Below are 14,121 nucleotides of genomic sequence, written 5' to 3'. Positions count from 1 at the left end.
TTCACTGCTAATCAGCTATAATAATAAATGGTTGTTAGTTTAAATGTTACAGACGTACAGTTGCTATAAATTTATTTACAAAACTTCTCTGGTGCAAAAATAACTATGCCCACATCATAAAAAACTATGCTTGAGACAACGTAGAGTGACTTGACCATCGAAACTACATGACGGATTATGCGTCAATGGTGAGTTATTTAACATAACCTAATATTGACCCATTTGTATGGATTTTCAGTGGGTGTTACATATTCTCTCCTCTTAATTTTATCTCACAAGAGAAGATTATAAATACAAATTCTTTTGCGAACTTCATTTCTCTCTATCCTCCACGTGGCTGTCTTCCTCATCCACATAGACTTCAAATGCTTTACAAGTCACCCATTGAAACAAATTACAACAATTGGGTTGGCCCAGTATCTTTGCAAAAAAATATGGGTTTATTATATTTAACCAAATCCTTATTTATACACAATCATTTCTCAAAACTTAAACGCAACTCTATCTCATTCTTTACAAATATTCTTCCCATTCTTGGAAAAAAAACCAACCACTATGCATCCATTTAATCCGACAAGGTTCGGTTTTAGCCAATATTCAAACCAATAAACCGACAATCCCAATCGAAGCCCAAACACCACCAAGCCCACTCAATCGATCCCGACATGTCGGTGTTAAGTACCCTTTTATGCTTTTAGTTATTTTAGTATTATAATGTGACTCGATAATTTTAATGTAATATTTATTTATTTAATGTTTTTTTTAATTTTATTTTATTAAAAAATAGAAAAGAAAATAGATAACAATAATTGAGTAATGATTGCATGAAAGTTTTATCACTACGTCACTTTTTGCAAAACTAGTTAGTCATTGCTGGCTCAGAAGTCACGTATCAAAAAACCCTATATGTATTTAGTTACCACTACGTATAGAGTTGCTCATTCCATGTGTGAGAGGGCCCACCACCCTCCACTTTCTATCCGGAGATCCGGACGAACATCTCGCAACCTAAGACTATACTCTATCACAAACCAAACCAACCCAACTATTTATTAAAAATCCAATTTCTCTATCTTTCACATGTACAATCCAACCTAATCCAATATTTCACTCACTATCACAATCCAACCTAAACCAATATTTTATTAAAAAATATGCTTCATTTTTTATCAAATTTATATCAAAATGTTCAATATTTTTTTATAAATAAAACCATGTTGTCACATTTTTTTATAAAGGTTAAAAGTTGTAATTTTCATGAAAAAAACAAGTTAGATATAAAAGTTTGGTTGCAAAGTTGGATTGTTGGAACAACCTAAGTTGCAACCGGTTGTGAACAAAAAAGAATTTCTAATTATTTAATTAAAATGCTTTTTTTATCATTTTGTGCCATCTTGCAACCGGTTGTGATAAATGGGCGTCATAGTGGATAGTCTAAAAGGGGATGACTCCTCCAAAGGGGTGTTCGGGCCTTGTCAACGTGATTCGTCCACGTCCCCATCCGCTTTTTAGCGATGTGGATTCTTTTAGTGATGACCTTGGCTTGGTTCATCTTGCCACGAGAATAGTTAAGACGCTTAGGCTATGTGTAGTGGAGGAACTACAAATTAGGCGAATTGCGACACGTGACGCCCAGTCAGCAAATGGTAGGAATTTGTTTTTGGGGTGTAATGGTGTTGTAGTCACTCCAGTGCCACGTCACCATTTTTTATTATTTTATTTTTGTAATTAAACAAAACAAACAAGAACCATTTAAGTTTTTAAAGTTTATTAAACTAACTAACCATAAGAAAAATAAATTATAATCAAAATAAAACACACCAAAAATTAAAATAAAAAATGCATATAAAAATACTAATCTATTTGTTATCTTTGTCTTCGTCCTCGTCCTCGTCTTCATCTTCACCTTCGTTCTCCTCATCGTCTTCGTCCTCGTCTTCTACTTCAACAGGACGATTATCCCACACGTGTTGAACCAAATCCGCCTTAAGTTGGTTATGTATCTTACTTGATGTGAGCTCGTGAATGTTTTGCGTTCGTTGCTCTGCGATTGGTTCAGGGCACTGTTCTGGAACGCCACATGGTATATAATGTTGACATATTGCTTTGCCAGTATCTTCTAAAATCATATTATACAATACGATACACGTATACATGGCATCGCTCATTTTTCCATCGTTCATACACGACATGGGTTTTTCACATAATGCCAACGTTTTTTAGAACCCCGAAACACCTCTCGACATCCTTTAGTGCGGACTCTTTCTTCTTAAATTATTCTCTTTTTTCTTCGATCGGGTCTTGAAATGTTTTGACGATGATCGAGTACTCTGGATATATCTCATCTCCTAAATAGTATCTATGAAGATAGAAGGTATTGTTGACATAAAACGGTGAGACCGGTATGCTACGGCTGATGTAATACTTTAGCACGGTGGACGCGTTGATAACGTTTATCTCGTTGTTGGACCCGACGGAGCCGAAGTAGGCCGACCAAAACCAGAGGTCGTGGGAACAAATGGTTTGAAGACTAACCGTTTGTACTCCATGGTCACCACGAGTGTATTGACCTCGCCATGCGGTTGGACAGTTGCCCCACTCCCAATGCATGCAATCTATACTCCCGATCATGCCAGGAAAAGAATGTTTGCCTTCGTGTACATTGTATATGCGAATCAGGTCGTTTGAAGTTGGAATCCTCAGATAACGACCAGCGTATAATTGTATTATTCCTATACAAATAAATTATTAAAAAATATTTATATTAAAAACAATAATTAATGTAAACAATTTAAATTTTACCGATGCAAAAATTCTCCAATGAGTCTCGCGTCGTTTTCTCAGCCATCTTTAAATACCCGTCGTTGATGTCGGTCGTGTTGTCGTATGCGAGGATGTGTAGCGCCGAAATACACTTTTGGATGGTGGTGAATCCTAAATATCCTCTTGCGTCGGGTTTTTGTTGAAAATATGTATACTCTCGCTCCAAATCTCACACGATGCGCAAAAATAAACGCTTAGAAATCCGAAAACGAAGTTGAAACGTAGCGTCGTTAAATGTAGGTGTGTCGTTGAAGTAGTCCTTCATCAAACGATCTTTCACTTCGTACCGATCCCGAAGGATATACGATCGCCTACGTGGCAACGAAGAGCTAGTAGAGCCAGACACTATCTTATTGTCGTCGGCCCGCATTGCGCTTATGACATCTTCTGTCTCCTCCAACGCTTGTTGTTACATTTGACAAATTCTCTAACTCTCCTTATTTACCTGATCCCAAATTTCGGAAGAGTTCGGGGGAATCCGGGGAATCCATTTTGAGATAGTATGAAATGAAAATGTGAAGAAGTATGAAATGGTGAAAATAGTTGAATTAGTTTGGTATTTATATTTGAGTTTGTGTATGATATGGTGAAAATGGTTGAATTGATTTGGTATTTATATTAAGTTTTTTATTTAAATTTTCTTTCTTTTTTAAAAAAAATGACCGTTCAACGGTCACTTTATTATTTAGTAATAATAATAATAATTATTATTATTATCCTTCTCCTCCGGTGACAAATGTGCCCCCCTTATCGCCACACATTTCACGGGGGTGGGGGTGTGGGGTGGGTGTGGGGGGGCTTGCCCTTTATCGCCTGAAGTTGTAGCTATAATAATATAGATATAATAATAGTAAAGGTAAATACCGAAGGGCCTTTGTCATTGCATTATTAAGATGTTAGATTTCAAGAGGTGAGGTTTAAGACTTTACGTACGGTGATTGTCAAGAAATTAGACGTGTGTGTTTTAAGGCTATGTGTAGTGGAGGGGCTACAAACTGGGGCGTTTTGCGTCATGTGGCGCCCAGTCAGCAAAGAGTGTGTTTTTGTTTTTAGGGTATAATGGTGTTGTAGCCACATATATGTATATATATATATATATCTCACACACATGTATATAATAATAATATAATTATAAGGGAAGCAGGCGAGAAGAAGTTGAACCCCCCTCCCCCCTTATCGCCCCACAAATCGCTAGGGAGGCAGTGTTGTCGCCTGGTTTTGCCGGATTTCGCCCCAAGTTGGAGCCTACTACACATAGCCTAAGAGTAAAACTAAAGTGTGTGTGGATTGTCCTTTTTGGAAAAAAGAAAAGTGTAAAGGAGTTTGTTTTTTTCTATTCGGGAACTTACACATGTTCATTGTAGTGCAAAACATCCAACATGGGATGGTAAGTCATGTCACCAAGTGTTATAAATATAAAGTATGAAAATCTAATCTCATGCTCGATGCTTCAATGCTATAGACGACGTCTTGAACCGCTATCAATTTGAGTTTTGAGTTTAATGTGAAATCACCATATAGCAATAAGTTATATATAAAATCTATCAAATTTATAAAATAAAAAAAGATTGTTTTTTCAGGCTCTACTTTCATTTGTCAAAACATGTTAGGAACTTAGGGCAATACCTAAAACGTCATTAAAACAAACATTTTATATATATTTTTTATCAATGAATATATCATTCTAATAATATAGTAGTTGTCCATCTCGTTTAGAACACTCATTTAAAGTTGTCTGTATACGATCTGTATAAACCTATACGACTCTTGTAGACCAAACATCATGGGGTAGGTGGTGTATGTTTTTCTCTAAAATCTCTACTCCACCTCTTTTGTCTCCACGCGCAGACGTCTGCATTATGTTTGTTTTTTTAAAAAAATTTCATTAAAAAGTATTTCTGCGTCCTTTTATCCTAAAAGTAAAATGAACTTATCACTTCTAACATCTTCTTCACACTTCCAAACCCTAAACAAAAATATATATCGATCCTCTCCTCTACTTCATCCTCAAGCAGTCACAATATCCTCCAACCCCACCATCGCCCCCTCTCCTCCATCACCCCCCCCCCCCCCCCCGAAACCCCACAGTCGTCGCCCCCTCTCTTCTACCCCCCACAACTGTCGCCTCCCTCCCCTCCACTCCACCCTTACCGTTGCCACCTCTTTTCTACCTACATGTAATGTAACCGATTATGTTATGTTTTGATATTGATTTTTGCATTGGAAAATTGATTTGTACTTCAAAAACAAACAATATTCTTCTTCCATAACGCATAATTTTAGTCCACCTCTTCTTCTATAAATGTTTGTGAATGTTATCTGCAGACATTTTATCTATGAAAAAACAAACTGCATCGTAGTGTCCCAATGTATTCTAGAGTTTTTTCACTTTTTAATAAAATAAATTTGGCCATTCAAAAAAAATATAAAAGAAAAATGTCAAGATATATAAGAATTGCAAAAAATAAAAATAAAATAATAATATGAAGAGGTATGTCCCAGCAGAGGCGGTTAGGACCCGCAAGACTTCCTTAAAAGGAGACGTCTGCGCAGTTGAACACGCAAGACTCCTTAAACGGACGTCTGCGCAGTTGAACCCGCAGACTTCACCATAGGGACGTCTGCGCCGCGACCTACCAAACCTGCAGGACCCACCACGCTCAGAGTTGTGACGATCTCACATGCGGTACGCAAGCTGGTCCCGCAGGAAATGCCTCCCTATGGTTTCCAAGTATCCCCTGTTCCCGCAGGTGCGGATACCCGCCATTAGGGACTGGTCACCCGCGCAGCATGGCTACACGCATAAGGCTCAGACTCGTAATAATTCAGTAGTCACCTGAAGAAGGAATGAGCAAAGCCGGGAACATTCCCGCATAAAGGCGGGAGGGGGAAAACTCCCGCCTAAATGAGCCAGTCCGTATAATAATGGAGGATCTTTTGTGTGATACCTGACGAGGTATGGACAAAAGATCTGACCAACGATACGACAGCTCACTGACAGCAGCATGGCAACACGCCACAGCACTGTGACCATTAGCCGCCGCCTGCTCACCAACTCCTGCCATACCATGTGCCTAGCCTGTAGTTGGTGGAAAAGGAAAAGTGAACAGCACGCCTGGTCACTGTCAGCCGCTACCTATCCACCAATTACCAGCAGAGCACGTGCGTAGGCCACAGTTGGCAGAGTAATAGGCCGGCTAAACCTCCTTGGAAACCCACCTTCGGCTATAAAAGACATCAAATGGTAATATCATTTCATCATCTAATATCTTGTATAATTTACCTGATAACTGCTCTAGTATTATTAATATACTTTTATATTCAAAGAGTAATATAGACTGATTCTCACGCCGGAGGGTGGTCACAAGGAGGAACCCCCCCCCTTTCTTAGTGACGAGCTCACGGTGTCTGTTTTGCAGGTTATCGGAAGAACCATCTTGCCGGAATTAACCCCTCGTGGGAAACGTCTATCTAACCCTCAGGTTACTCGTAATCTGTCGGGGTTCGACTGGTGTTTCTTCATTGGCGCCATCCGTGCATAAAGCTAGAACTTTATTTTTCTCCAGTTTTTTCAAAACTTCTGGACAGATGGTTAAGGATACTCCGGTCCCGAAACCAAGTAACCAAGAGACTCCGGTAATTATGACCCCAGCTACAAGGGGGAGTACCGAGTACATAAACTTTACGAACACTACCCCAGCTACCCAAGCCGGGGCAAGTGAAGTAAATAATCAGACACTGGGATTCACCGATACCCAGTTAGAAAATCAACAGACGAGGCTCCCCTGCCAAACACTCGATGAGGTTAAAGCGTGGGCCGAAGCACGTCAAAAAGAGTTCCAAGCTGAGTTGGATGAACGTTTACGTTCAATCCAACAAGTGGAAGAATTCAAGTACGATGATGATTCGGAGGAATCCGAGGAAGACGCGAACCCTTGTCATAGGGCGAAAGGGAAGCGTAAAGAAACGGATTCCCAACCGAGAAGGCGTTTTGGAGAAGCATTCAGTCCAATAAACGGGGGCAACAGCCCACGGGACTTCTCCAAAACATTCACGCCAACTGCGGCAAGGGCAGGAACGTCCAAATTCGCAAGGGACATTGCGGAAGCAATCGCCCCAAGAAGTGCCAAACAAATGTCTAACATAGGCACGTACGATGGTATTTCTGACCCTGATGATCACTTGAACAGATTCATCGCGGGGGCGACCGTCAGTAACTGGACGGAACCCACGTGGTGTTATATGTTCCAAATGACGCTGGTCGGGGCAGCTAGAGCGTGGTTCGACCGTCTGCCGGTCCACCACATCTACGATTGGGCAGACTTCCAACAGAAGTTCAGCCAACACTTTAGTCAGCAAAGAAAGTACACTGAGGAGCAGTGGACAATCCTCAAGTGCGTCCGAGAGGACGAAGAATCTTTGCCTGACTACATCACTCGCTTCAACTCGAAGAAGCTAAGCCTGGGCAACGTTAGCGAAGATCTCGTTCGCGCCGCTTTCATCCAGGGCGCAAACGACCCAGAACTCATCCGCACCCTGACGGGCAAAGATGGCATGCCATCCACATGGGATGCCATCATGACTGCAGCTAAACGCTTTGCGGAAACCGAGAGGCAACTGGGTAGAGATCTTCCACAGAGCACGAACCTCTACACCCATAAGACAAGGGAAAACAACGTCCTTACCGCCCGATTAAACAAAAAGCGGAAGCTGGGCATTTGGCAGTCAAGGGTAAACTTTGACACCCCGTCCGGTTTCCAACATCGGTTGGGCGGAAGAGATAACGTGAAACCGGAGAAGAACTCCAGGTGGACGCCACTCACAAAGAGTGTGACCGAGATATTCGCCACGGAGGAGCTCCCGTGGCCAAAGGCTCCGTTTATCCGGCATCGCCACAACGCTGATCGGAGAAAGTATTGTGATTTTCACAAAGTCAAAGGCCACAACACTGAAGAATGCTTAGACGTAAAGGACTTGGTCGAAGCATTTGTTAAGGATGGGACACTCGCGCACCTTGTGGCGAAGTGAGCGTCGAGCAGGCTGATGCGTGAAACCCACCTGGGGAAACGCACGAATAAAAATCGCAGCTTCAACAGAGACTACATACTGCGTAAACAACGAGATCCCGAACAAGATACATGTCGGCTCGATGGTGCTCCCATCCAAGCCACGCCTAATGGGAGCTCAATTACACAGTTTGTATGTAGATAAATTCCAAATTTGTAAAGAAAAGGCCTAGAGCCACTTCTAATGGAAACAATTCTCCTTCAAATTGAAGCTGATGATTTTATATTTGTATTTTATGAACTTTGCACATGAAGATGCCGGTATTCGCCGCATCAAGTGAAGAATCGTTGCGTGGGGAAGGCGGCAAAACCCGCACAAACCCAAAAGCATCAAACCTTCACGCAGGTAAGTTAAAGGGGAAAGGTTCAGCCATCCCACTATGTGAAAGTGCCGGTATATCCGCATGAATCCTGGTAGAGGAAGCTGAACACTAACCTATTAACAACCACGCGTTGAATGGTCGATTCGAACACTAATGCCGGTAGTCATCGCGTCAAGAAGTCATTGCGTGGGGAAGGCGGTAAAACCCGCACAAACCCAAAAAACGACAGAACCTTCACGCAGGTCAGTTAAAGGGGAAAGGTTCAGCCATCCCACTATGTGAAAGTGTCGGTATATCCGCATGAATCCTGGTAGAGGAAGCTGAACACTAACCTATTAACAACCACGCGTTGAACGGTCGATTCGAACACTAATGCCGGTATTCACCGCATCAAGTGAAGAATCGTTGCGTGGGGATGGCGGCAAAACCCGCATAAACCCAGGGAATGACAAGACCTTCATGCAGGACAGTTAAAGGGGAAAAGTTCAGCCATCCCACTATGTGAAAGTGCCGGTATACCCGCATGAATCCTGGTAGCGGAAGCTGAACACTAACTCATTAACAACCGCGCGTCGAACGGTTAAAAGTCATTCTGAAAGGATAAGGAGAAACCTACGCGCAGGTCAGACATAGGTAAAGTTTAACCATCCTACCAAGTGCAAGTGCCGGTCCTATCCGCACACGCACAAAGGGGGAAGCAAAACTTCAACCTACTGAACCACATTCAAGGTTAACTTATTCTAAACACTTGGGAAATCGCTAATTTAAACTAAGTATGCAAGTCATATAAGGTTTATAAAGCAATGAACCCAAAGGAAATAACAGTCTTATCCACAAAAAGATTTGTATTTCACAAAGATATATTACAAAGAATGGCTGGGTAACTACCCGCCTACAAAACAAAATCTAGTCTATCCTAGCAGCGGGAAGGGATCTTCAGAATCAAGCTTCAGGACCACTTCCACTTGGACCCGCCCCATCAGTGGAGCGTGGCGGTTCAAGGAAAGCCTTGAGGATAGCAAGTCCATCATCAGCAGCAGCGACTTCCTTTACCTTCTCCACCACCGGATGCGGGAAGGCGGCATATTGGTTCACTGCTTGGTCATATGCAGCTTCGGTGTCCGCATCGAACAAAGGGAAGTTGGAAGGCGGGACGCCTTTCTCAACGAACCCTAGACCAAGCAGGAAGCCGGCCTTTTCCCCATCCTCATGAGAAGCGTTGAGGGCTGCGCTCATGGCATCATCGTAAGTAGTCTCTGAGAAGACCCGATGCACAACCTACAAAGAAAATACAAGTGTCAAACACCTTTTCTATGAACAAAGGAAAGCGTGAAGACGTAAAGCTAAACATACCTGAGTCAACGCTTCTCGAAGAAGCCATTCCTTGGCAACCAGAGCTTCTTGAAGGGCGGCTTGAGCTTGGGTGCAGGCGCGTTCGGCTTCGCTTTTGTTAAGGTTGGCAAGTAGCACTTCCTTTGCGGCAGCCTCTTCGACGCCCTTAAGCTTCCGCTCGGTATGGTCAAGCACGCCCCTCTGGTCCAGGATCTCTTGGAGCTTCTTGGCATCTTCCATCGCCAGGGCATCATGAGCACGTTGGAGAGCCTCTAATTTGGCCTTGAGCTCCTCGTTCTCCACGCGTAAAGGCTCAGCAACGGCTTCAGCCTTGGTGGCCCTCTCGGTTGCGTTCCTCGCAGTCTCCTTAGCCAGCCGAAGCTGTTCGTTAACAGCTTGGGCAGCCTTGGAGCGGGCCTCGAGTCGCGCTTGAACCTCAACCTCGAGGGCCTTGAAGACCTTTTCCTTCTCCGCAGCAGCTGCGGCCAATTGTTGGTTCTCCTCCCGAAGAGCCCGCGCTTGAGATACTTCCTTGGCGCGAGATGCTTTCAACTTGTCGTTTTCACGACAAAGCAGCTCGACGCGCGGCTGCATCCGGGCCTGGAGAACCCGAAGCTCATTGGTTAGCCTACCCTCCTGGTAGCTAGCCATGGCTTCCCCCAACGCACCATGGGGAGCAGCGTGGCGAGCCCATTCCACGCACTCCACAGGGGTACGAAGGGTTGTTCCTCGGCGGATGTTCCATCGCGGAACATACACTTCATTGGAATCCGACACTGCAAAAGAAACAAAACAGTTAGGAAAAGATGAAGAAAAAATATAAAGGCTAAAAGAACCCTACGCACCTGTAGGGTCGATCACAGGCCGATAGCCACCGAACCTATCGCCTGAACCTAAGGGAAATCCATCCAAAAGGTCGGGCAGATGGGAAGGTGACAAAGATTGGCGAGAAGCCCTGCGCGTACCTGATGGGCCGGCCGTCGTTGCCGGTGGCGGAGGCATAGTAGCGGCCGCCGTGGTCGCCGTCGCGGTCGCCGCCGCAGAATCTGCGGCAATCGTAACCGCCGGCTCGGTGAAAGATGCTGTAAAAATCGCACTTACCACCGGCGGTGACGTCATCTCGGCTGGAACAGTCGGCTCAAAGGAGTGAGCAACTGATCCAGCGGAAGCAGGCGCAGGCGCCTGGGTCGTCGCCTCAGGTAGGCTGACCGAGCCTACCGTCATCGGCGGAGAGGTACTCCTCTGCGCTCCACCCTGGAATGCGTCAACATCCACGCCTGCACAAGAAGATAAGTGTTTCAATAAATTTATAAAGTGATAAATCTACAAAGATGAGATGGATGTCTGTACTTACGGGTTTTTTTGAGCTTGAACGTACGGACGGGCGGGGACGAACCCGATGGAGCCGGTCTCTTGATGCCGGTCACCGTCGTCGTCATTGGTTCTCCGGAGGTAACAGTCGTAGCCTCCGGAACAGTGGTCTTTTCACCACCGGGGTTCCCCGCCACCTCTTCATTATCTGACTCAGTGTCAGATAGGAGCACTGGATCGGCTGTGGAGGCCGCCTTCTCCTTCCCTTTCCCGCCGGCAGCCCTCTTCTTCCGCACTAACGGAGGACCATCTGCGGATTCCTCAGAAGAAGACAGGATGTCAGGAATTCCAGCAGCGGGTACAGCACTGAGGGGTGGAGGAGAGAATAACGCCTTACTTGGCCGCCGGTGGCTCAGGATCTCGTGGCCCAGCGGATAGACCTCCACAAACCGATCCGCTGTTTGCTCCAGGATGGGCAACTCGTTCTCGTCAAGAGCACGAGTACCCACCCGCACGGGACCGTCAGCTTCCCGCGGGTACAGGAGCGACTCCAAATCGTTCCCCTCTGAAAGAAAAGAAACAGTTAGAAGACAAACTCATATCAGCAAGAAAGACAAGACATACCATAAGGAATAGAATTCAAACCGTATTCGAGAAGGATGGGAAACCGAGACGCCTCCTTCCATACCCGGCTCATCCCCAGCATCACCATCCCGGACTCCGGAAACCGGTAAACCGGAGACTGGACCCGAGATATCTTCGCGAACCACTCCGCCTCCTGGTAGTTGGAAGCGTGAAGGCTCGGAAGCGCTTGCCCCTTCTTAAACTTCATGGCAATGGGGATGGCGCGGGCAGAAATGTAGAAGAACTCCCGCTTCCACGATCGGAGACTGCGCTCGGTCGCGCAAATCTTCAAACCCTTGATCCGGGTTGTCAGGGTGTACCACCCCTGGATGCACCTCCAAGTATAGAAGGTCATCAGGCGGTCCACATAGGGCTCAATGCCCAGAATTCGGCACACCCACTCGAAGTGCCGAATCTTGGCAATCGCCATCGGATGCACCTCGGTCAGGTGCACACCGTGCCTCTCCAGGACACGGTACACAAACTTTGTCAATGGGAACCTAAGGTTCCCATAAACAAAGAATGCAGCATATACCCCGATCTTGCCACTGGGGGCATCGTACACAGTCTGCTGAGGTTCAGGAAACTCAGGCTCAAGAGACTCAAGCATGAATTTCCTGACAACGTACTGGTACAGATCGATAGGTAGAGCACACTGGCACTCGCCAGCAGTACTCCTATCGTCGGCTACAGCTTCAGCATCATGAGAAGACATATTGCAGAGGAAGAAGAAACGATTTCGGAGGAATGCTCAATTAAATAAGAGAGTATTCACCAGAAATCGCCTTAGAGATGAAGAGAAGAAGTGAAGATGTGAATTACAAAGGACCCTCTCCCCCTTTATATAGGGATCGCAATTAATGCGATGAATTTAATGCGGAGGAGAGAGAAATTGAAGGTGCAATGAAACCGTGACATGTGGCACCAGGCAAGCTGGCAACAGCTGTTGAAAGGACGAGTGAATTTAATTTAGCGGCCACGCGCCCGAAAAATCGCGCCCACGCGCCGTAAAAAGCGTCTGGAATGACCATATAATGTCACGTCGCCATAACTTCCAGCACGTCCTGACACAGTCAGAAGAAACCGTCGCACGACGACTGTTCTTATACTTTCACCAACTTTTCAAATTTCAAAAATTCAAAAAGATTCGAAAAGTAAGCGGGAAAAACCCCTTACCCTGGCTATCCAGTTGACCGTAAGACGGCTGCGGGTACAGTGTTAAGGCAAAACCCTTCACATACCTAGCACCCGCGGGGAACAGAGGCCAAGAAAACCCAATTATGAAGCCGGGTGCGGGTACAGTGTTAAGGCAAAACCCTTCACATACCTAGCACCCGCAGGGAACGGAAACCGGAAAAACCCAATTATGAAGCCGGGTGCGGGTACAATGTTAAGGCAAAACCCTTCACATACCTAGCACCCACAGGGAACGGAAACCGGAAAAACCCAATTATGAAGCCGGGTGCGGGTACAGTGTTAAGGCAAAACCCTTCACATACCTAGCACCCGCAGGGAACGGAAACCGGAAAAACCCGACTATAAAGCCGGGTGCGGGTACAGTGTTAAGGCAAAACCCTTCACATACCTAGCACCCACAGGGAAGTGAAGCCGAGAAAATCTTGGCATTCCACCCAACTACAAAACGGGCACAGGTACAGTGTTAAGGCAAAACCCTCCACATACCTAACACCCGTAAAAAGTCATACCTCGGCACCCAATTGTAAGTCGGGCGCGGGTACAGTGTTAAGGCAAAACCCTTCACATACCTAGCGCCCGCAAAGGATTAAACGCCAGGAACACCTCGGCAACCATAAGTCAGGTGCGGGTACAGTGTTAAGGCAAAACCCTTCACGCACCTAGCCCTGCAGGGATTTAACGCCAGGGATACCTTGGGAGTAAAGTAACTAATAAGACGAAGTGCGGGTACAGCGTTAAGGCAAAACCCTTCACGCACCTAGCCCTGCAGGGATTTAACGCCAGGGATACCTTGGGAGTAAAGTAACTAATAAGACGAAGTGCGGGTACAGCGTCAAGGCAAAACCCTTCGCATACCGAGCACTCCATGGGAATTGAAACCAAGAAGGATCTTCTGGGCCATGCTTGCAGAAACGGGATTAACATCCCCGCATAGCGGGAACGTCAAGAACTAGATTGTTTGAAACTTCAGGATGGAATTGGTGGTTATAACATGATTGATCACTATGTTCAAAACCACCAAGACCTCATGGAGAATCTACACAAAAGGTTCTAAACGCTCCTGACTTGCGGGGAGGTTACAGACCTATCCGCATCATCCCAGAGATCAAGCAGAACATTGGGAAATTCTGCGTGACATTGGGAAACCCGTGGGTAAGACTTCCCGCGGAAAACCCATAAAACTAAACCCTTTTCAAAAACCCCTTGCTTAAGTCCAAAAGTTCACCTCACTTTATTAAACATTCATGAGAAGAACATTGGACTGGGGGGACTTGAAGAGGTAGGTCCCAGCAGAGGCGGTTAGGACCCGCAAGACTTCCTTAAAAGGAGACGTCTGCGCAGTTGAACACGCAAGACTCCTTAAACGGACGTCTGCGCAGTTGAACCCGCAGACTTCACCATAGGGACGTCTGCGCCGCGACCTACCAAACCTGCAGGACCCACCA

The sequence above is a fragment of the Bidens hawaiensis genome, unplaced genomic scaffold (genome assembly GCF_021521415.1).
Source record: "Bidens hawaiensis isolate Kalapana, Puna unplaced genomic scaffold, B.hawaiensis_p1.1 tig00038085_1, whole genome shotgun sequence".
Classification (NCBI taxonomy): domain Eukaryota; kingdom Viridiplantae; phylum Streptophyta; class Magnoliopsida; order Asterales; family Asteraceae; genus Bidens; species Bidens hawaiensis.
Note: the sequence above shows the minus strand (reverse complement) of the source record.